This window comes from Schistocerca cancellata, chromosome 5 (genome assembly GCF_023864275.1).
Source record: "Schistocerca cancellata isolate TAMUIC-IGC-003103 chromosome 5, iqSchCanc2.1, whole genome shotgun sequence".
Classification (NCBI taxonomy): domain Eukaryota; kingdom Metazoa; phylum Arthropoda; class Insecta; order Orthoptera; family Acrididae; genus Schistocerca; species Schistocerca cancellata.
Genome location: NC_064630.1, coordinates 28,038,998 through 28,063,856, shown reverse-complemented (window position 1 = coordinate 28,063,856; position 24,859 = coordinate 28,038,998).

Here is a 24,859-nt window from a genome sequence, read left to right as displayed (position 1 = left end):
GATGACGCGGCTTAAATATGGTTCCCAGGATGAACTGTTACCAAGTCACTAATGACCTTGTCGTCGACGGGATGTTAAAACCTGTATCCACCTTACGGTATATTAATAATTTTTACTTATGGACTTATTTTCTGCAAGGCATCATCAGTGGCCTGGAATATGTAGATGTGTTAGCTATTTTATTTACATTTTTGTCATTGTGCCTATAGGTTATAAACAGTTCTGGTGGTTGGTATTTCCTATTAAGTAGTAATGTCTTGAACTGTACTTACAGGCTGCGTGGACAATTTCCTACATATTACGCTCCTGTTGCATTTTTGGTGTTGTTCTTCTTCTTATGAACGCCAATTTGCGGTTTTTTTCGCCATTCCACAACACTATGCACAGAACGCTTGTTTTAAAGCAATGTTTTGGTTTCTGTTGACGACTGTCAAATGTTTTTGCCAAAGATCGAATGTTATTGCCAAACTTATGAGTGTAACTATTGAAGTATCTGTGGTCTGTTCGTGTATGCATTTGTGTGTGCGTTTGTGTATGTGTGTGTGTGTGTGTATGTGTGTGTGTGTGAGTGAGGTTTTTTTTTGGTGTGATATATATTTTTTTGTGCTGTGTGTGTGTGTGTGTGTATGTTTTTTTCCCTGTGTGAGTGTGTGTGTGTATGTGTGTGTGTGTGTGTGTGTGTGTGTGTGTGTGTGTATGTCTGTGTGTCTCCAGATGATGTGGGGAGAATTCTCTTTCTTTTTTTGTTTTTTTATTATTTTTTTTATGTTAGCATTTCCTTTACTAAGTGTAGTAGGGAGCCTGTGCTGATGTGTGTTTGTTCATTTATCACAGGTTTGTTTTCTGCTATGGCTTTCTGGATGTGGAAGTTTTCTTGCATTTGTATAAGATGTTTGTCATGGTTGCTTATTCTCATTATTTTCATTTCTTGTTCCATGTTTGTAGGATGATGGTTGCAGTGTTTTAAATGCTCTGCAAATGTGGAATGGTTTGTTTCATACTTCCAACATCTGATATGTCCTTTGTATCTTGTTTGAAAATTCCTGCATGTCATGCCTATGTATACTGCATCACAACTTTGACATTCAAGTTCATATATTCCTGATTGTTGGAATTTGTCTCTCTTGGTAGCTGGCTGGCTTAGGTGTGATTGAAGGGTTTGCCCAGGCTTATATGCTATTTTGAAGCCCTGTCTCTTTAGGATGTTTGCAACTCTGTGTGTTAGTTTATGTGTGTAGGTCATGGTGTACCATCTGGTTCTTTTCTGTGTGGTGTTGTCATTGTGTGTGTTTGTTGAGTGTGTTCGTAAGTTTTCAGCTTGTGAGTTCTTTTGTATTGTGGAACTGCTGTGTTTGTTTTTTATTTGTGTTTTTATTTTTTGATTGAGCTTGTGTACCACATGTGTGTCATACCCGTTGTTCCTAGCTATTTGTATGATTGTACTCATTTCTTGTTCATAGTTTCTCTTGCTGAGTGGGATTCTGTTTAATCTATGTAACATGTGTCTTAGTGCTGCAAGTTTCTGGCTGTGGGGGTGGTTGGATGTGGAATGTATTATTGTGTCTGTGGCTGTTGGTTTTCTAAAGATGTTAAATGTATATTTACCATTTTATTTTTTAATTGTAATGTCAAGAAAATTTATTTGATTTTCTTTTTCTTTTTCAAGTGTGAATTTTATGTTCTGATGAGCTTTGTTTATTTCTGAATGGAGTTCATCTATTTTTTCACTTGGCTCATCTATCAGACAAATAATGTCATCCACGTATCTGTACCGATATATGATTTTGAAACTTTCATTTGTGGTTATCTTATCAAATATCTGATTTTCTAGGTGACTGATGAAAATGTTTGCTAGTTCCTGATATTGGGGATCCCATGGGCAGTCCATCAGTTTGTAGATAATATTCTTTCTCAAACTGAAAGTAGTTTTGTTCAGTTGTCAGTCTGAGCATATCTGTTATTTCTTTTATTGCGTCTGTGGTGAGGTTGCTGTGGGATGAGAGATTTTGTTCTATGATTTCTATTGTTTCTGTGATAGGAATGGAGGTATACATATTTTCTATATCGAATGAAATCAGTGATGCTGTGTGTGGTACCTGTATGTTCTGCTGTTGTTTTCTACTTTATAGTGTTTTGTAACTAACTTTTGGAGGTGTTTGGCTATGCGGTATGTTGGGGCTTGCTTGAAGTTGATAACAACTCTCATTGGCATTCCGTCTTTATGTACTTTCGGTTGACTGTGGAGTGTTGGTGCTTGTGGGTTTTTCTGTGTTAAGTAGTATTTCTGTTTGTCTGAGAGTGTGTGTTCAATGTTTTTCAGTGTTCGTTTCACATTTGCCTGGAATCGTGTAGTTGGATCTGACTTCAGTTTTTGTATGGCGTTGGTGTTTATGTATTCCTTGGTTTTTGTGATGTATTGCTCTTTATCCATGAGTACTGTTGCATTTCCCTTGTCTGCTCTTGTTATTAATACGTTATTTTCTGTTAACTTTTGTTTTAACCTTTTCATAGTAGCTGCTTCTGTTTGGTTGTTCTTATTGTGTGTCTGCTGTGTTTGTTTTATTATGCCTTTTATTTCTTCTTTTACTAGTTCTCTTGTCAGTCCTATGTTTATTTCACAATTATTTTGTTGTTCTTCACGTGTAAGGATGTGTTCGGTTTCTACTATGAGATTTTCTATGTATTGATTGTTCACTTTGCTATTGGTGCAGTGTTTCAAACCTTTTTCCAAGAGCATTTTTTCATTTTCGTGTAGTTCTGTCTCTGTTAGGTTAACTAAGCGTGGATAGAATGTGTGTTGGTGTTCATGTGGTTTCACATTTAAAATGTAAATGTGTTTTTGCGTCTTTTTTACTGTTAGTTTCATTATCTTCTGTTTATGTTTGGTTTGTAAATGTTTCATTGCTGTGTATGTGTTGTGTTACGTCCTTTCTCCTAGTGCCATGAAAACTGCGGCGTTTCCTAAGTTTTTTGCCAATTCTAGATGAGTCTCATAGAGCATCATGTTTAGGTGCTGTTTTTTCGAATGGAGCATCTTAATTTCATGTAGTAACCAATATCGTTCTGCAAATGATTTCGACTTTTGTGCCACTGTAGAGCTGTTTTTAACCTTTACGTTAATGTAACTTGGAATTAAATCGTTCTTTTTGCATGTTTTGTTGAATTTTATATGCGATACTTCAATAGTTACACTCATAAGTTTGGCAATAACATTCGATCTTTGGCAAAAACATTTGACGGTCGACAACAGAAACCAATTCATTGCATTAAAACAAGCGTTCAGTGCATAGTGCTGTGGAATGTCGAAAAACCGCAAATCGGCGATCATAAGAAGAAGAAGAACACCATAAATGCAACAGGAGCGTAATATGTAAGAAATTGTCCACGCAACCTGTAAGTACAGTTCAAAACATTACTACTTAATAGGAAATACCAACCACCAGAACTGCTTATAACATATAGACACAGTGACAAAAATGTAAATAAAATACACTCCTGGAAATGGAAAAAAGAACACATTGACACCGGTGTGTCAGACCCACCATACTTGCTCCGGACACTGCGAGAGGGCTGTACAAGCAATGATCACACGCACGGCACAGCGGACACACCAGGAACCGCGGTGTTGGCCGTCGAATGGCGCTAGCTGCGCAGCATTTGTGCACCGCCGCCGTCAGTGTCAGCCAGTTTGCCGTGGCATACGGAGCTCCATCGCAGTCTTTAACACTGGTAGCATGCCGCGACAGCGTGGACGTGAACCGTATGTGCAGTTGACGTACTTCGAGCGAGGGCGTATAGTGGGCATGCGGGAGGCCGGGTGGACGTACCGCCGAATTGCTCAACACGTGGGGCGTGAGGTCTCCACAGTACATCGATGTTGTCGCCAGTGGTCGGCGGAAGGTGCACGTGCCCGTCGACCTGGGACCGGACCGCAGCGACGCACGGATGCACGCCAAGACCGTAGGATCCTACGCAGTGCCGTAGGGGACCGCACCGCCACTTCCCAGCAAATTAGGGACACTGTTGCTCCTGGGGTATCGGCGAGGACCATTCGCAACCGTCTCCATGAAGCTGGGCTACGGTCCCGCACACCGTTAGGCCGTCTTCCGCTCACGCCCCAACATCGTGCAGCCCGCCTCCAGTGGTGTCGCGACAGGCGTGAATGGAGGGACGAATGGAGACGTGTCGTCTTCAGCGATGAGAGTCGCTTCTGCCTTGGTGCCAATGATGGTCGTATGCGTGTTTGGCGCCGTGCAGGTGAGCGCCACAATCAGGACTGCATACGACCGAGGCACACAGGGCCAACACCCGGCATCATGGTGTGGGGAGCGATCTCCTACACTGGCCGTACACCACTGGTGATCGTCGAGGGGACACTGAATAGTGCACGGTACATCCAAACCGTCATCGAACCCATCGTTCTACCATTCCTAGACCAGCAAGGGAACTTGCTGTTCCAACAGGACAATGCACGTCCGCATGTATCCCGTGCCACCCAACGTGCTCTAGAAGGTGTAAGTCAACTACCCTGGCCAGCAAGATCTCCGGATCTGTCCCCCATTGAGCATGTTTGGGACTGGATGAAGCGTCGTCTCACGCGGTCTGCACGTCCAGCACGAACGCTGGTCCAACTGAGGCGCCAGGTGGAAATGGCATGGCAAGCCGTTCCACAGGACTACATCCAGCATCTCTACGATCGTCTCCATGGGAGAATAGCAGCCTGCATTGCTGCGAAAGGTGGATATACACTGTACTAGTGCCGACATTGTGCATGCTCTGTTGCCTGTGTCTATGTGCCTGTGGTTCTGTCAGTGTGATCATGTGATGCATCTGACCCCAGGAATGTGTCAATAAAGTTTCCCCTTCCTGGGACAATGAATTCACGGTGTTCTTATTTCAATTTCCAGGAGTGTAGCTAACATATGTACATATTCCAGGCCACTGATGATGCCTTGCAGAAAATAAAGGCGAAACGCGTATGGCACTAAAATTGTGTTTTATTCAGTTGCTGTCAGACGGTCCATAAGTAAAAATTATTAATATACCGTAATATTACACGCAACTGAGGAAGACAGGACTATAAAAGTTGAAGATGTTTGTATCCACCTTTTTATGTTTTCGTCGTCAACAAGAAGTCTCTTTGAAACCAGTAAAACGCGCAAAGGAAAATTAGAAAAGTGAGAAGTATACTGTCTGGTGTTCGAATAATACGACTTGCGCAGGACCGCTACGGTCGCAGGTTCGAATCCTGCCTCGGGCATGGATGTGTGTGATGTCCTTAGGTTAGTTTAGTTTAAGTAATTGTAAGTTCTAGGGGACTGATGACCTCAGAAGTTAAGTCCCATAGTGCTCAGAGCCAGCCAGTACGACTTGCGGGAGAAATACGTTTTTTCCGGCTAAAGTCTTGACAGTGATTTGTCCACAATGGAGTCATACTAACCATCAGAAGAGGAAATACCACCACAAGAAGATTTACAAGTACCTAAAGTTTCTATAAAAAGACTAGTATCAATACTATAAACTAAGGGACAAGAGACTTTGAAACGTCCCCTTAGAACAATTATACATGACTGTGCTTAAACTGACACACAATATTTTTAGCGCAACGCAATCTGACTAGCAAAGATCCCTGCAAAAGAATGGCCCTGAGTAACATTAAACTATACCTTTCACAAATAACTTACCTCACAAAAATCTTCATTACTCGAACTACTGCAATACAGCGAGCGCCACTACTGCCAGCTAAATAAAAGATTCAAACTACGGAAGTCACTAACTACTGATAGGGATAGTTAGCAAATGAAAGATTTTAATAGAGAACAAACACTGTATTTACCTTAATAATCATAATATATATAGCAGTTCAATTTCAAAACTTCCGCCATCTCTCTCCCCACATCCACCACTGCTGGCGGCTCACCTCCAACTGCGCAACGCTACGCGCTGTTCACATCCAACTGCCGCTGCCTAACACTACAATGGCAGACAACAATGCAAACTAGCCACAGGCTGCACACAGCACAGCCAGAGCGCTACGTGGCATTACCAATATAAAAATCTAAACAGCCTACTTACATAGCCCCCATGCTCCCCACAAAAAATTTTACAAAATATTTTTGGGCAGTGGCCAATAATGATTTGAAAAAATTTTTCATATTTACAATAACAAAGATATCAAATGCACACACTTATTTATACAATGTTGGTCAAAAGCTAAAATTTTCTCACAGTCCATAAAGACAGTCCTGATCATTCATCATAATAGTAATTACAGTTTTTTTTCACAAAGTCTCATTAGTAAAAGAAATTGCACACAGAAGTAGTGGATTTCCATGCAATCTTGACGAAGTAGTGTTGTCCTTCCAACGGAAAGACAGTGCTGACTCTTGACATGCAGACAGGTAATGGGCCACAACAGAGCAAACCCACAGCAGAGTCATTCGACGTTTTGAAGAGGATTGGTAGGTAGGTCATCACAGAGCAGACCCACTGTAGTCCTGGTAGAAATTGTGGTATTGGTGGGCCACCAGAGATGTAGACCCACTGTAGTCCTTGTAGAGATGGCCAGCAGCCATCTGCTGCGACTGTGCAGGTGCACAATCACCATTGAAGAGTCTTGCGGATAATAGAGCAAGTCCATAACCACCACTTGTGCACTCACAAAGGTATGTAAGTAGGCTGTTTAGATTTTTATATTGGTAATGCCACGTAGCGCTCTAGCTGTGCTGTGTGCAGCCTGTGGCTAGTTTGCATTGTTGTCTGCCATTGTAGTGCTAGGCAGCGGCAGCTGGATGTGAACAGCGCGTAGCGTTGCGCAGTTGGAGGTGAGCCGCCAGCAGTGGTGGATGTGGGGAGAGAGATGGCGGAAGTTTTGAAATTGAACTGCTATATATATTATGATTATTAAGGTAAATACAGTGTTTGTTCTCTATTAAAATCTTTCATTTGCTAACTATCCCTATCAGTAGTTAGTGACTTCCGTAGTTTGAATCTTTTATTTAGCTGGCAGTAGTGGCGCTCGCTGTATTGCAGTAGTTCGAGTAATGAAGATTTTTGTGAGGTAAGTGATTTTTGAAAGGTATAGTTTAATGTTACTTAGGGCCATTCTTTTGCAGGGATCTTTGATAGTCAGATTGCGTTGCGCTAAAAATATTGTGTGTCAGTTTAAGCACAGTCATGTATAATTGTTCTAAGGGGACGTTTCAACTTATATACAGAGGAAAAGGTATGGGAGAAAAAAAAGGAAGTGAGATAAGAGCTTAATAAGCCCCCTCAACATCGAGGTCATTACAGACGCAGATGGTGCTGATCTGCAAGTTGGGAAGTGTTAGGGACTCATTGCAATCTTGAACTAACCGTCCCGGATTCGTGTCAGGTTAATAGCTAACCACGGAAACATAAATCAGGTTTCCAGTCCAGCTCACTATCTTCCTCGCTATACAGAGTAAATCAACGCGATTTACACTCTAGCACATGGGCTCCCAAACACTATGGATAACACGAAAACCGTAAGAACCGTGACAAACATGAAATAACTGGCATCAAGGTCTGCACGTTATTAGTGCAGTAACGCTGCAAAAAGCTGTAACATGCGAGCTACAGACGCTGTTTTCCGTATGTCACATCTGTATATAACAGACAACTGACGTTTCCCAGGAGGACGTTGGATTTTGATAAAAGAGAGGGAAAAGACACAATAGTCGTCTTGGTGGAATCGTGTCGAGGAACTCCGACAAATGGCCATTGACAAACTGAAAACAGACAAAAATCGGACTGAGCTCTCCAGGGGATTTTACGGTTCGTAAAATGTGGCACAAATTGCTTACAGGTGCTGCCTCTAGAAGAGGTGATATCCAGTAACTGATATTTAGTGTCAAACATTCAAAGGAATAAGACCGCGATTCGATACTAAGTTGACTGCTCTTACTACAACTCCTTCAAAGGGACTATCGACTCTGCCCTGGAGGAGATTCCAAAAAGTATGATATACCAGGCGATTAAGTACATATAGGTCACTGTTCGCTACAGGAAGGAGTAGTTGGAATGGGCCGCCAAAACGAACAATATGCTACTGGAGGACCGAATTCTTCACGGATGAGTCCGGCATCAGCAGTGATGCATTTTGATTTCTCTTGAACAACAGCCCCTTATTACCCATCAGATACCGGTGGAACCGATGCCTCCAGACGAGGTTCTGTCTGTGTGGGGTGATGCGTCTTTGAGTGGATGCAGAGACTTGCAAGTTGCTCCACTTGGATGGTGTCTATACAAGTCCGTCGAAATAACAAGAATGTTATTTCGACGGACTTGTATAGACACCATCCAAGCTTCAGTGTGTCTTCATGCTCGTGCAGTAGTGACAACTTTATCCTGTAAGACGACAACGCCCGATCAGTAATGCCTTGCAGTTCGTTCAACAGCAATAATTTAGTGCATTATGGAAAGCTGTGCATGATGAAAGATTATTTCACGTTGAAGGCTTGGTTCAAAAAATGGTTCAAATGGCTCTGAGCACTATCGGACTCAACATCTTAGGTCATCAGTCCCCTAGAACTTACAAGGGAACCTCCCCATCGCACCCCCCTCAGATTTAGTTATAAGTTGGCACAGGGATAGGCCTTGAAAAACTGAACACAGATCAATCGAGAAAACAGGAAGAAGTTGTGTGGAACTATGAAAAAGTAAGCAAAATATACAAACTGAGTAGTCCATGCGCAAGGTAAGCAACATCTAGGAGAGGGTCAGCTTACGAGCCCCGTAGTCCCGTGGTTAGCGTGAGCAACTGGGGAACGAGAGGTCTTTAGTTCAAATCTTCTCTCGAGTGAAAAGTTTAATTTTTTATTTTCAGATAATTATTAAAGTTCAGGCACTCACACATAATCAACTTCGCTCTCCAAAATTCCAGGACATGTTTAGATTTGCTTGGACATATGCAGGATTTGACGGTCTACACACGGAAACATTTGAAAACGTAAAAAACATATGTTTTGACAGAGCACAGTGAAAACTGTGCGACTGTGAAACTGTTGCATTAATTTGTTGCAGTTTATGTGACAAACTCTTATGTTTTCATCACTTTTTTGGGAGTGATTATCACATCCACAAGAAAACCTAAATCGGGCAAGGTAGAAGAATCTTTTTACGCATTCGCGAAGTGTGCAAGTTAGGTGGGTCGACACCATATTCCTGTCATATGGCGCACATGCCGTCACCAGTGTCGTATAGAATATATCAGACTTGTTTTCCTGTGGAGGAATCGGTTGACCTATGACCTTGCGATCAAATGTTTTCGGTTCCTATTGGAGAGGCACGTCCTTTCGTCCACTAATCGCACGGTTTTGCGGCGCGGTCGCAAAACACAGACACTAAACTTATTACAGTGAACATAGACGTCAATGAATGAACGGACAGATCGTAACTTTGCGAAAATAAAGAAAGTAAAATTTTCACTCGCGGGAGGACTCGAACCAAGGACCTCACGTTCCGTATTTGCTCACTCTAACCACGGGACCACGGCGCTCCTCAACACATATTGTCCTTGATGTTGCATATGTTGCACATGGACTATTCAGTTTGTATATTTTGTTCATTTTTTCATAGTTCCACACAACTTCTTCCTGTTTTCTCGATTGATCTGTGTTCAGTTTTTCAAGGCCTATCCACTGCGTCAATGTATAACTAAATCTGAGGGGGGTGCGATGGGGAAGTTCCCTTGTTAGAACTACTTAAACCTAACTAACCTAAGGACATCACACACATCCATGCCGGAGGCAGGATTCGAACCTGCGACAGTAGCGGCCGCGCGGTTCCAGACTGTAGCGCCTAGAACCGCATGACCACACCGGCCGGCCACGTTGAAGGCTTGCGATGTATGTTTCTGTGTTACCGCTACTGCAGAAGCATTGTTTCCTATAGTAGTGTCCAGTTGTCTACTGAAGACACAGTCTACACTCTGGAGCGAATTTAGGTACATAGCTTAAATAGAGAAAAATACATCTGCCCCTCATTTCGACATAAATGTACCACTAAGTAAGTTACTTGTGTACGTAACTGAATACTTTGACTGCAGCAGCTATTGTTGATGCTAACACCACCACCACCAACAATAATAATAATATAAATACATGCGTGATGAACTTTCCACGTCGGCCGGGGTTGGCCTAGCGGTTCTAGGCGCTACGGTCTGGAACCGCGCGACCACTACGGTCGCAGGTTCGAATCCTGCCTCGGGCATGGATGTGTGTGATGTCCTTAGGTTAGTTAGGTTTAAGTAGTTCTAGTTCCAGGGGACTGATGACCTCAGAAGTTAAGTCCCATAGTGCTCAGAGCCATTTTTTGTTTGAACTCACCACACTCAAGTCAGGCAAAGCTGTTTACGGCGATCTTTCTTTTTAGGAAATTAGGCGATCACATCTTCATAGTCTAGTTGCTGCGTTATGTCGGAAATCATGGAGAAGACGACAAGCATGTTGACTCGAACCTGCGACACGGATTACAGCAAGTAATTCTTGAGTCTTTTGAGGAATGTAAAAGAGCGCTCGACGGAACAGATTGTTGCAGCGGTTGACAAAAATATCCCTAATACAATCTCCGTTTTAGGAGTTTCTCACAACACTTCACGCAAAGTACTTATGGAGGAGATCTGAAGCCTGTTGAAACCGGTTGTCTAAAATAAAAAAGAATATTTCATGTGATCTTGGCTGTTGAATGGTTTTGTGGAGAAAGTTTTTATCTCGTTGGTCCTCACGCGTGCTTTAAAACGAATAACCTCATTTGTCTCTTCCTGAAAAATTACTTAGGAACTCAAATTGCTATAAAATTGTTCCAACGATTTTTTTTTCTTTTCACTAATTAACGCATCAGTCTGACTATAATAACCAGAAATTCATTCACCGCAAAATCTTCCATTCTTTCAAAAGCAGTGTCAAGTTCGGCTGTTTCGATCACTTTGTTTTTTTGACTGTTTACTTTTTATGACTATTCTGTACACACTTATGTTACTTTTGTCGATGTCAGCGTCTTATATATGAAATGGAACGAGAATGTGAGAATTGTGGCAGGGGAGGCGAATTGGCGACTTCGCTTTATTGGAAGAATTTTAGGGAAGTCTGTTTCACGTGTAAAAGAGACCGCTTATAGGACACTGGTGCGACCTACTCTTGAGTACTGCTCGAGTGTTTGGGATCCCTATCAGATCGGATTTAAGGAGGACACTGAGGCAGTTCGGCGGCGGTTTCCTAGATTTGTTACCAAGACGTTCGAACAATACGTAAGTGTTACGGATGTGCTTCTGGAGCTCAAATGAGAATCTTTGGGGGGCAGGAGACGTTTTCTTCGAGGAACACTAAGAGAAAATTTAGAAAAGCGCCATTTGAAGCACTGCCGAGCGATTCTACTGCAGCCAACATGGAGTGCGCGTAAAGACCGAAAAGATAAGACACGAGAAATTAGGGTTCATACGGAGGCATATAGGCAGTCGTTTTTCCCTCGCTCTGTTTGCAAGTGGAACAGGGGAGGGAATGTCTAGTAGTGGCACGTGGTACATTCCGCCACGCACCGTACTGCGGCTTGCGGAGAATCTATGTAGACGAAGATGTAGATTTATACAAAAATATCACTACATTATATATATATATATATATATATATATATATATATATATATATATACACTCCTGGAAATTGAAATAAGAACACCGTGAATTCATTGTCCCAGGAAGGGGAAACTTTATTGACACATTCCTGGGGTCAGATACATCACATGATCACACTGACAGAACCACAGGCACATAGACACAGGCAACAGAGCATGCACAATGTCGGCACTAGTACAGTGTATATCCACCTTTCGCAGCAATGCAGGCTGCTATTCTCCCATGGAGACGATCGTAGAGATGCTGGATGTAGTCCTGTGGAACGGCTTGCCATGCCATTTCCACCTGGCGCCTCAGTTGGACCAGCGTTCGTGCTGGACGTGCAGACCGCGTGAGACGACGCTTCATCCAGTCCCAAACATGCTCAATGGGGGACAGATCCGGAGATCTTGCTGGCCAGGGTAGTTGACTTTCTACAGCACGTTGGGTGGCACGGGATACATGCGGACGTGCATTGTCCTGTTGGAACGGCAAGTTCCCTTGCCGGTCTAGGAATGGTAGAACGATGGGTTCGATGACGGTTTGGATGTACCGTGCACTATTCAGTGTCCCCTCGACGATCACCAGTGGTGTACGGCCAGTGTAGGAGATCGCTCCCCACACCATGATGCCGGGTGTTGGCCCTGTGTGCCTCGGTCGTATGCAGTCCTGATTGTGGCGCTCACCTGCACGGCGCCAAACACGCATACGACCATCATTGGCACCAAGGCAGAAGCGACTCTCATCGCTGAAGACGACACGTCTCCATTCGTCCCTCCATTCACGCCTGTCGCGACACCACTGGAGGCGGGCTGCACGATGTTGGGGCGTGAGCGGAAGACGGCCTAACGGTGTGCGGGACCGTAGCCCAGCTTCATGGAGACGGTTGCGAATGGTCCTCGCCGATACCCCAGGAGCAACAGTGTCCCTAATTTGCTGGGAAGTGGCGGTGCGGTTCCCTACGGCACTGCGTAGGATCCTACGGTCTTGGCGTGCATCCGTGCGTCGCTGCGGTCCGGTCCCAGGTCGACGGGCACGTGCACCTTCCGCCGACCACTGGCGACAACATCGATGTACTGTGGAGACCTCACGCCCCACGTGTTGAGCAATTCGGCGGTACGTCCACCCGGCCTCCCGCATGCCCACTATACGCCCTCGCTCAAAGTCCGTCAACTGCACATACGGTTCACGTCCACGCTGTCGCGGCATGCTACCAGTGTTAAAGACTGCGATGGAGCTCCGTATGCCACGGCAAACTGGCTGACACTGACGGCGGCGGTGCACAAATGCTGCGCAGCTAGCGCCATTCGACGGCCAACACCGCGGTTCCTGGTGTGTCCGCTGTGCCGTGCGTGTGATCATTGCTTGTACAGCCCTCTCGCAGTGTCCGGAGCAAGTATGGTGGGTCTGACACACCGGTGTCAATGTGTTCTTTTTTCCATTCCCAGGAGTGTATATATATTTCTGAAATATCAGGTAAGCCAAGATAGCTTGTAAATCTTTTCATTGATTTCCAATTTCGATTGATGTGCGCGGCCATCACCGTATCTTGTAACACAGAGATGCATTGAGGGCGGCACGTATTTGTAGAAACCGCCAATCAATAGAAAGGTTACAAGCGATCTTGGTGTACCTGATATTTCAGAAGAACATAACAATTCAGATCGTCCTCAGCTATTGACACAGTGTCAAATATATATTTTAAAAAATACATGGTATTTTACTGTAATAGTTATTAAAGTTCTCATAATTGTATAAAAGAAACTCACTCTAATACTTAGAACCAAATACAGTGGAACCTCACACAGTGATCATAATTCATTCCAGAATCTTACGCGTAATGCGAAACACTAGTTAAGCGAAACAATTCATCCCATATAAATTACCGACTGATTAATTTTGGATGAGATATAAGTATGACCTGGGATTTCTTGGGGTTTAGTTTCAGACCTAGGTTCTGTGCCCATCGAGAAACAGAGCAAAGATCTGCGTTCATACTCGCTACTGCTTCAGCAATGTTCGTGGGGCTTGCACTTATGTACAGTTGGATATCGTCGGCATATAGATGGTAGTTGCAGGAGTGAATCACTGAAGAAATATCATTAATGTACAGTGAGAAGAGTAATGGACCAAGGACGGAGCCTTGGGGAACTCCAGAGCGCACGTTTTTCCACGATGACTTTTCCGACCCACAAAAGACTTGTTGACTTCTGTTTTTGAGGTAGCTGTCGAACCAGTGTATTGCGCTGATTGAGAAATTCAGCTGCTTCATTTTAATTAGTAATATATCACAGTCAACTGTATCAAAAGCCTTGCTAAAGTCAAGCAGTGTTAGGATGATAGCTTCACGTCTGTCCATAGCATATTTGATGTCATCAGTTACTTAATGCAGTTGATGTACTATGGTGCTTTCGGACGCCTGACTGATGTTTATCATGGGTGTTACGAGTTTTGGCCGTGTGGTTCTAGGCGCTTCAGTCTGGAATCGCGTTACCGCTACGGTCGCAGGTTCGAATCCTGCCTCGTGCATGGATGTGTGTGATGTTCTTAGGTTAGTTAGGTTTAATTAGTTCTAAGTTCTAGGCGACTGATGACATCAGAAGTTAAGTCGCATAGTGCTCAGAGCCATTTGAACCATTTTGTTATGAGTTTTGAGGTAATCCGTTAGCTGTTCATGGACGATGTGTTCTAGGGCTTTAGATATTGCAGGTAGTATGCTGATAGGCCTGTAGTCACCTGGCGACTTTGGGTTGTCAGTCTTGGGTATAGGTTGAATTAAACTTTGATTCCACTCAGTAGGATATGTACTACTGACAAGAGACAGGTTGAAGATGTCTGTGATAACTGGAATAATAGTGTCTACACTACAACGTTCTTAATCATGCCAATGCTCACTCCATCATTTCCTACAGATTCTCATAATTGCCTTGTGTACTGTGCCTGTAGTGTCATGTTTTAGGAAACACTGGTCTCTCAAGAGATTGATATCTTGGAGCTGGTAATTTTTCGCTGCGTGACAGTTTACAGCTGTTAAGAAAAATCGTTTAATTCTTCTGCAGACGCTTGATAAACAGCGTCGGATCTTCGCTTTTAGCTTTCTTGGCTATATGAGAACTCCTCAATGTACATTTTACTGATGGTTATCTGATAGGAAATATGCAGCATAGGACGAATAGTTTATTTCGCAGTCTCCATCTCTAACGTGTTCAGACTAGCACACTGCACAGCATTTCGTCACAAATAATTTCGAGCTGTAGTCATAAAAAGCCAATGAATGCAATTGGAACGACTATTTCAATACTCGTCTGTAGCTGGTACTACTTCACAAAGCACGAGTATATGAAGACTTCGTGAACACCTGATGCCTCGTGGGGGCCACCGACCGTTTGTTTGGTTCAAATGGCTCTGAGCACTATCGGACTTAACATCTAAGGTCATCAGTCCCCCAGAACTTAGAACTACTTAAACCTAACTAACCTAAAGGCACCACACACATCCATGCCCGAGACAGGATTCCGTGGCGGTAGCGCGGTTCCAGACTGAAGCGCCTAGAACCGCTCGGCCACACCGGCCGGCTACCGTTTGTTTGATCGATGGAGAGTAAAGAAGACTTGTGCTGTGCGCCATGATAATTTCCTGGGCCGCCGAATGTTCGATGACGCAAGATGTTTCGTCTTCGCACCTGCCAGACATCTTCAGGTGAGAAGTGCGAACTGACATCGGCTACGCATGACGCCCTATTAATGAGGCGCTGTACGTGTTTCTCGTATGCGTCAAGGCCATAGTTGCAAGGCGAAGCACACTGCCAGCAAATAGCTTACTGAAGGCGGAAATATGAAACTCAAGTTTTCCGGCGGTAGCCACTCGCTATGGCCCAAGGCGCACTCTACCGTCTGCACTGAGGAAAAATCGGGGAAATAATGGAGTTCCATAATTACCTAATTGACAGCCGTTATCCTGTTAATAAGGTGTTCATTTTATAAAATGACTAATTGCCTGTCATACGTGGTCCAGTTGCTTATTTATCCCTATCCTCTAGATCCCCATTTCGCTCCCCCCCCCCCCCCCAACTCCATTTATAAATATTGGTTCAAATGGCTCTGAGCACTATAAATATTGGTTCAAATGGCTCTGAGCACTATACGACTTAATTTCTGAGGTCATCAGTCGCCTAGAACTTAGAACTAATTAAACCTAACTAACCTAAGGAGATCACACACATCCATGCCCGAGGCAGGATTCGAACCTGCGACCGTAGCGGTCGCTCGGTTCCAGACTGTAGCGCCTAGAACCGCACGGCCACTCCGGCCGGCTATAAATATAGTGTGTTTGTGTGTGTGTGTGTGTGTGTGTGTGTATTTTTAAGGAAGATGGGCAGACGGCTTACTACATCACTGTCGTAAGTTGCTGATTACTGAGGATGAGGAACACGAGCAGAGTTGGAAATATAAGACGGACATTTAAGTTTTATAGTACAGGTTTATTCTACCACACTACGGGCTGCGCAGTATTGGTAAAGACACTTCCAACCTACCGTCCAGCCGTGTTCAGCATTTCGACGACGCGTTCATCTTTCGAGACGATGAAGTACGAGCAGACCGCTCTTACCATGAGAACATCGTCCTGCAGGAGGTTGGAATCAACGCAATGGACTGGCCCGTGGTATCTGCAGACATGAAACCGACTGATCTTACTCGGGATCAACTGAAACTTGCAGAACATCAGTGCAGCAACCATACCCACACACTGGATGACCCGAGAGAGCGACAGGTTCCTGCAGCTACGTACCGATCACCTTGTGGAGAGCGTGCCCAGGAGGCTCCTAGCGTGGTACACTGCACGGTCTGGAGCTAGACAATAATGAGGCTTATTCAGCGGCTGCATCTACACTCCTGGAAATGGAAAAAAGAACACATTGACACCGGTGTGTCAGACCCACCATACTTGCTCCGGACACTGCGAGAGGGCTGTACAAGCAATGATCACACGCACGGCACAGCGGACACACCAGGAACCGCGGTGTTGGCCGTCGAATGGCGCTAGCTGCGCAGCATTTGTGCACCGCCGCCGTCAGTGTCAGCCAGTTTGCCGTGGCATACGGAGCTCCATCGCAGTCTTTAACACTGGTAGCATGCCGCGACAGCGTGGACGTGAACCGTTTGTGCAGTTGACGGACTTTGAGCGAGGGCGTATCGTGGGCATGCAGGAGGCCGGGTGGACGTACCGCCGAATTGCTCAACACGTGGGGCGTGAGGTCTCCACAGTACATCGATGTTGTCGCCAGTGGTCGGCGGACGGTGCACGTGCCCGTCGACCTGGGACCGGACCGCAGCGACGCACGGATGCACGCCAAGACAGTAGGATCCTACGCAGTGCCGTAGGGGACCGCACCGCCACTTCCCAGCAAATTAGGGACACTGTTGCTCCTGGGGTATCGGCGAGAACCATTCGCAACCGTCTCCATGAAGCTGGACTACGGTCCCGCACACCGTTAGGCCGTCTTCCGCTCACGCCCCAACATCGTGCAGCCCGCCTCCAGTGGTGTCGCGACAGGCGTGAATGGAGAGACGAATGGAGACGTGTCGTCTTCAGCGATGAGAGTCGGTTCTGCCTTGGTGCCAATGATGGTCGTATGCGTGTTTGGCGCCGTGCAGGTGAGCGCCACAATCAGGACTGCATACGACCGAGGCACACAGGGCCAACACCCGGCATCATGGTGTGGGGAGCGATCTCCTACACTGGCCGTACACCACTGGTGATCGTCGAGGGGACACTGAATAGTGCACGGTACATCCAAACCGTCATCGAACCCATCGTTCTACCATTCCTAGACCGGCAAGGGAACTTGCTGTTCCAACAGGACAATGCACGTCCGCATGTATCCCGTGCCACCCAACGTGCTCTAGAAGGTGTAAGTCAACTACCCTGGCCAGCAAGATCTCCGGATCTGTCCCCCATTGAGCATGTTTGGGACTGGATGAAGCGTCGTCTCACGCGGTCTGCACGTCCAGCACGAACGCTGGTCCAACTGAGGCGCCAGGTGGAAATGGCATGGCAAGCCGTTCCACAGGACTACATCCAGCATCTCTACGATCGTCTCCATGGGAGAATAGCAGCCTGCATTGCTGCGAAAGGTGGATATACACTGTACTAGTGCCGACATTGTGCATGCTCTGTTGCCTGTGTCTATGTGCCTGTGGTTCTGTCAGTGTGATCATGTGATGTATCTGACCCCAGGAATGTGTCAATAAAGTTTCCCCTTCCTGGGAAAATGAATTCACGGTGTTCTTATTTCAATTTCCAGGAGTGTATTTTCGAAGTCGGGGGCGGTAGTTGGAGATTGAAATTGCGTGAAACTATTTCGTCGCAACGAAGAACGTCTTTGTTTTAATGACTGCCACCCCAACTCGTGTATCTTTTTTTTTTTTTTTTTTTTTTGGTTATCAGTCTACTGACTGGTTTGATGCGGCCCGCCACGAATTCCTTTCCTGTGCCAACCTCTTCGTCTCAGAGTAGCACTTGCGACCTACGTCCTCAATTATTCGCTTTACGTATTCCAATCTCTGTCTTCAAATGGTTCAAATGGCTCTGAGCACTATGGGACGCAACTGCTGTGGTCATAAGTCCCCTAGAACTTAGAACTACTTAAACCTAACTAACCTAAGGACAGCACACAACACCCAGCCATCAGGAGGCAGAGAAAATCCCTGACCCCGCCGGGAATCGAACCCGGGAACCCGGGCGTGGGAAGCGAGAACGCTACCGCACGACCACGAGATGCGGGCAATCTCTGTCTTCCTCTACAGTTTTTGCCCTCTACAGCTCCCTCTAGTACCATGGAAGTCATTCCCTCATGTCTTAGCAGATGTCCTATCATCCTGTCCCTTCTCCTTATCAGTGTTTTCCACATATTCCTTTCCTCTCCGATCCTGCGTAGAACCTCCTCATTCCTTACTTTATCAGTCCACCTAATTTTCAACATTCGTCTATAGCACCACATCTCAAATGCTTCGATTCTCTTCTGTTCCGGTTTTCCCACAGTCCATGTTTCACTACCATACAATGCTGTACTCCAGACGTACATCCTCAGAAATATCTTCCTCAAATTAAGGCCGGTATTTGATATTAGTAGACTTCTTTTGGCCAGAAATGCCTTTTTTGCCATAGCGAGTCTGCTTTTGATGTCCTCCTTGCTCCGTCCGTCATTGGTTATTTTACTGCCTAGGTAGCAGAATTCCTTAACTTCATTGACTTCGTGACCATCAATCCTAATGTTAAGTTTCTCGCTGTTCTCATTTCTACTACTTCTCATTACCTTCGTCTTTCTCCGATTTACTGTCAAACCATACTGTGTACTCATTAGACCATTCAGTTCAGCAGATCATTTAGTTCTTCTTCACTTTCACTCAGGATAGCAATGTCATCAGCGAATCGTATCACTGATATCCTTTCACCTTGTATTTTAATTCCACTCCTGAACCTTTCTTTTATATCCATCATTGCTTCCTCGATGTACAGATTGAAGAGTAGGGGCGAAAGGCTACAGCCTTGTCTTACACCCTTCTTAATACGAGCACTTCGTTCTTGATCGTCCACTCTTATTATTCCCTCTTGGTTGTTGTACATATTGTATATGACCCGTCTCTCCCTATAGCTTACCCCTACTTTTTTCAGAATCTCGAACAGCTTGCACCATTTTATATTGCCGAACGCTTTTTCCAGGTCGACAAATCCTATGAAAGTGCCTTGATTTTTCTTTAGCCTTGCTTCCATTATTAGCCGTAACGTCAGAATTGCCTCTCTCGTCCCTTTACTTTTCCTAAAGCCAAACTGATCGTCACCTAGCGCATTCTCAATTTTCTTTTCCATTCTTCTGTATATTATTCTTGTAAGCAGCTTCGATGCATGAGCTGTTAAGCTGATTGTGCGATAATTATCGCACTTGTCAGCTCTTGCCGTCTTCGGAACTGTGTGGATGATGCTTTTCCGAAAGTAAGATGGTATATCGCCAGACTCATATATTCTACACACCAACGTGAATAGTAGTTTTGTTGCCACTTCCCCCAAGGATTTTAGAAATTCTGATGGAATGTTATCTATCCCTTCTGCCTTATTTGACCGTAAGTCCTCCAAAGCTCTTTTAAATTCCGATTCTAATACTGGATCCCCTATCTCTTCTAAATCGACTCCTGTTTCTTCTTCTATCACATCAGACAAATCTTCACCCTTATAGAGGCTTTCAATGTATTCTTTCCACCTATCTGCTCTCTCCTCTGCATTTAACAGTGGAATTCCTGTTGCACTCTTAATGTTGCCACCGTTGCTTTTAATGTCACCAAAGGTTGTTTTGACTTTCCAGTATGCTGAGTCTGTCCTTCCGACAATCATATCTTTTTCGATGTCATCACATTTCTCCTGCAGCCATTTCGTCTTAGCTTCCCTGCACTTCCTATTTATTTCATTCCTCAGCGACTTGTATTTCTGTATTTCTGATTTTCCCGGAACATGTTTGTACTTCCTCCTTTCATCAATCAACAAACCCATGGTTTCTTCGCAGCTACCTTCTTTGTACCTATGTTTTCCTTCCCAACTTCTGTGATGGCCCTTTTAACAGATGTCCATTCCTCTTCAACTGTACTGCCTACTGCGCTATTCCTTATTGCTGTATCTATAGCGTTAGAGAACTTCAAACGTATCTCGTCATTCCTTAATACTTCCGTATCCCACTTATTTGCGTATTGATTCCTCCTGACTAATGTCTTGAACTTCAGCCTACTCTTCATCACTACTATATTGTGATCTGAGTCTATATCTGCTCCTGGGTACGCCTTACAATCAAGTATCTGATTTCGGAATCTCTGTCTGACCATGATGTAATCTAATTGAAATCTTCCCGTATCTCCCAGCCTTTTCCAAGTATACCTCCTCCTCTTGTGATTCTTGAACAGGGTATTCGCTATTACTAGCTGAAACTTGTTACAGAACTCAATTAGTCTTTCTCCTCTTTCATTCCTTGTCCCAAGCCCATATTCTCCTGTAACCTTTTCTTCTACTCCTTCCCCTACAACTACATTCCAGTCGCCCATGACTATTAGATTTTCGTCCCCCTTTACATACTGCATTACGCTTTCAATATCCTCATACACTTTCTCTATCTGTTCATCTTTAGCTTGCGACGTCGGCATGTATACCTGAACTATCGTTGTCGGTGTTGGTCTGCTGTCGATTCTGATTAGAACAACCCGGTCACTGAACTGTTCCCAGTAACACACCCTCTGCCCTACCTTCCTATTCTTAATGAATCCTACACCTGTTATACCATTTTCTGCTGCTGTTGATATTACCTGATACTCATCTGACCAGAAATCCTTGTCTTCCTTCCACTTCACTTCACTGACCCCTACTATATCTAGATTGAGTCTTTGCATTTCCCTTTTCAGATTTTCTAGTTTCCCTACCACGTTCAAGCTACTGACATTCCACGCCCCGACTCGTAGAACGTTATCCTTTCGTAGATTATTCAATCTTTTTCTCATGGTAACCTCACCCTTGGCAGTCCCCTCCCGGAGATCCGAATGGGGGACTATTCCGGAATCTTTTGCCAATGGAGAGATCATCATGACACTTCTTCAATTACAGGCCACATGTCCTGTGGGTACACGTTACGTGTCTTTAATGCATTGGTTTCCATTGCCTTCTGCATCCTCATGTCGTTGATCATTGCTGATTCTTCCGCCTTTATGGGCAATTTCCCACCCCTAGGACAAGAGAGTGCCCTGAACCTCTATCCGCTCCTCCGCCCTCTTTGACAAGGCCGTTGGCAGAATGAGGCTGACTTCTTATGCCGGAAGTCTTCGGCCGCCAATGCTGATTATTTATCAAAATTTAGGCAGTGGCGGGGATCGAACCCGGGACCGAAGAGGTTTTGATTATGAATCAAAGACGCTACCCCTAGACATTCACTCCCCCATTTCGCGACAGTGCAAAACGACCTGCCCTTCTCTGGACCTCTGCGATGACATCCGTCAAGCCGGCCGCAGTGGCCGAGCGGTTCTAGGCGCTTCAGTTTGGAAACGCGCGACCGATACGGTCGCATACCTCGGGCATGGATGTTTGTGATGTCCTTAGGTTAGTTAGGTTTAAGTAGTTCTAGGGGACTGATGTCCTGAGACGTTAAGTCCCATAGTGCTCAGAGCCATTTGAACCATTTTTGTACATCTGTAAATCCTATCTGATGGGGATCCCACACCGCGTGCTCTAGCAGGGACGGACAAGCGTACTGTTGAATATTCTTAGTGTTCTGTCAGTAAAACGTATTCTTGGTTCGCCTTCTGCACAACATTACCTAAAAGATTGCTTCGCTTTAAGTTGTTCGTAATTGTAATTTGTAGGTAAATAGTTTAACTGATCACCTTTAGATTTGTGTGATTTATCGTCTAACCGACATTTCACGGATTCCTTGTAGTACTCGTGTGGGTGACCTCACATTTTTCGCATTCTTTGACTGTTCCACCGATTCTTGATAGAGAATTCGCACTTGTTATTATATGGAGTTAATTGACACTTTTCACACCACACATTTATCTTATCTAAATCATTTTGCAATTTCTTTTAATTTCTGATGGCTTTACTACACGGCAAATGACAGCATCATCTGCAAACGACCTAAGTTGGCTGCTCACATTGCATCCTAAATCAAACATTAGGAACAGCAGGGGCGTATAATACTTCCTTGCGGAACATCAACTACCACTTCTACTTTACTCGATCACTTTCCTTCAGTTACTATGAACCCTGAACTTTCTGGCAGGAAATCACAAAACTGAGACGATACTCCAGTTACATAATTTGATTAGTAGACGCTTGCAAAGAATGGTATCAAATGAATTCCGGATACTGAGAAATATGGAATCCATTTCAGATCCCCTGTTGGTAGCACTTATCACTTCATAAGAATAAAGTGCTAGTTGTGCTGCATAAGAACGCCATTTACTTTATCCGTGCTGGCTGTATGTCAATATATCCTTTTCTTCCAGGTTAATTCATAATGTTCGAACACAGTACATGTCTCAAAGTACTGGTGTGACCTGTGCAACTTTCCAGTCCACAGGTGTGGATTTTCCGTCTAGCGATCGCCTGTATATGATTGCTAAATATGGAGTTGTTACAGCAGCTTACTCTGAGAGGAAAGTAAGTGCTGTATAGTCTGGCCCCGAAGCCTTGCCTTTACCAAAAGATCTGAGTGGCTTCGCTGCACCGAGGACATCCACTTCTAAGCTACTGATGTTTGCTGCAGTTCTTGATTATATTTCTGGAATATTTACTTCGTCTTCTTTGGTGAAGAAGTTCCGGAAAACCATATTTAGTAACTCTGCTTTAGTGACAGTGTCACCATTATCATCGCCATCATGCTTTGAAGGTGCTGCTTGTGTCCTGCCACTGGCGTACTTCACATATGACCAGAATCTCTTCGGATTTTCTACCAAATTTTGACAGAGGTTCGTCGTGGAATAATTAAAAGCACCTCGCACTTAAATCTGCGCTAAATTTCGAGTTTTTGCAAACCTTCGCCAAGGTTGGGTATTTTGCATTCTTTCAATGCTTTTTTCGTTGCTTTCGCAACAGCGTTCTAACCTGTTTTGTGTACCATGAAATATGAGTTCCGTCCCTTATCTATGTGGCATAAATCTTTCAATAGCTGTCGATCTATTTCTTTGGATTTTAAGCACTCTGCTCTATTCTCACACACGAGGGCTATTCAGAAAGTAAGTTCCCTTAGGTCACGAAATGGAAACCACTGTGAAAATCCGATGAAGCTTTCACAGATGTGTTGCGGAGTGTCTCTAGTATGCCCGTCGATCACGACATATCGCTCTTTTCATTTCTGAGCACACAATGAGCACGTAAAGGTGCATAGATAAATAGTGTCTCTCGTCAAGTATGAGGGCCTGGTGAGAGATATCGCCTGATGTCATGCAGCCCACATAACACAACTATCATGCAGTTCCTCCGTCGTGACAACTCTCGGCCGCACTCTGCAGGGGCAGTGAAGATGCTCCTGCAGCGTTTTAGGTGGGAAGTGACCGATCACCCACAATACAGCCCGTAACTGGCTGTCCCTAACTTTCACCTCTGCTCACATTAACAGCTGGCTGTGAAGACAACAGTTAGGCACAGTCAACACACTGTAGACCTGTGTTGGATGACAGCGGAAAGCACAAGCGGTTGCCTTCTATAACGAGGTTATTGGTAGAGATGGGCAAAACTGTTCTTTTCAGAGATTGGATCAGAACTGTTCACTCCCTGAAATGAATTAGCTCTTTAGCTCTTTTTCGTGACTCACCACTCATTTACAATATAAAATAAATGGAAGGCACATTGCCCTTTAAACTTGGTTTATTCCAGTACTATACCTGTATTTTGATCTTATTTGATCCTATTTTGAAGTAACACAGATAATGAGTAAGAATTTTGTATTGCTTATTGAAATTTCCACGATATGGCAAAGTTTTTGATTATTGATTTATTTTGCACTATCGTGGTTTTTTGGGTGATCAGAAAATGTTGTAACTTGAGATTTACATTAACAATATATTTGGCTATAATGTATTAAAATTTCATTAACCTCATACAAATACATCGCAAGCCATATATTTTTAAAGTGAACGTTTCCTTCCGAAGATGCCTAAAATCGCAAAATAATACCAGAATAAGAAAAAAAATATAAATTTGACTTTAAAACGAAAGTGCTGCATATAGCCTTACGCAGAATAAAACAAGGCAAATATTGGTGTATCACATTTTGCGATACGTTTATCGGTTCGCTCGTAATTAAAGCGTAAATTCGAGTGTCCATAATAAAAATCCTATAGTAAGAGGAGTCATCAGGAACCTAATCTAATCAGTTTAAACAAATAAAAACAATTGATGTATACATAACATAATAATGTAATATACATAGCGGTATTACTACGAAGAACAATATCCAGTAGGGACGAACTCCGATGCAGAGGCACTGAGTCGAGCACGTCGAGCCGCGAGCTGTAATACTGCATGAGCTGAGACCGCAGACACCAGAGTGACACCTGAGTCACTTTGCTCAACGCTCTGGCTAGAGTTGAGACGGTGGGGTGAGCGTTGAGCGGGCGAGTTCCGAGGATGGGGGGAGCGGTGAACTCACCCGCTCCGAGACAAATCGTCCGTTCCCTTGCGAGCAGGTTTTTGCAA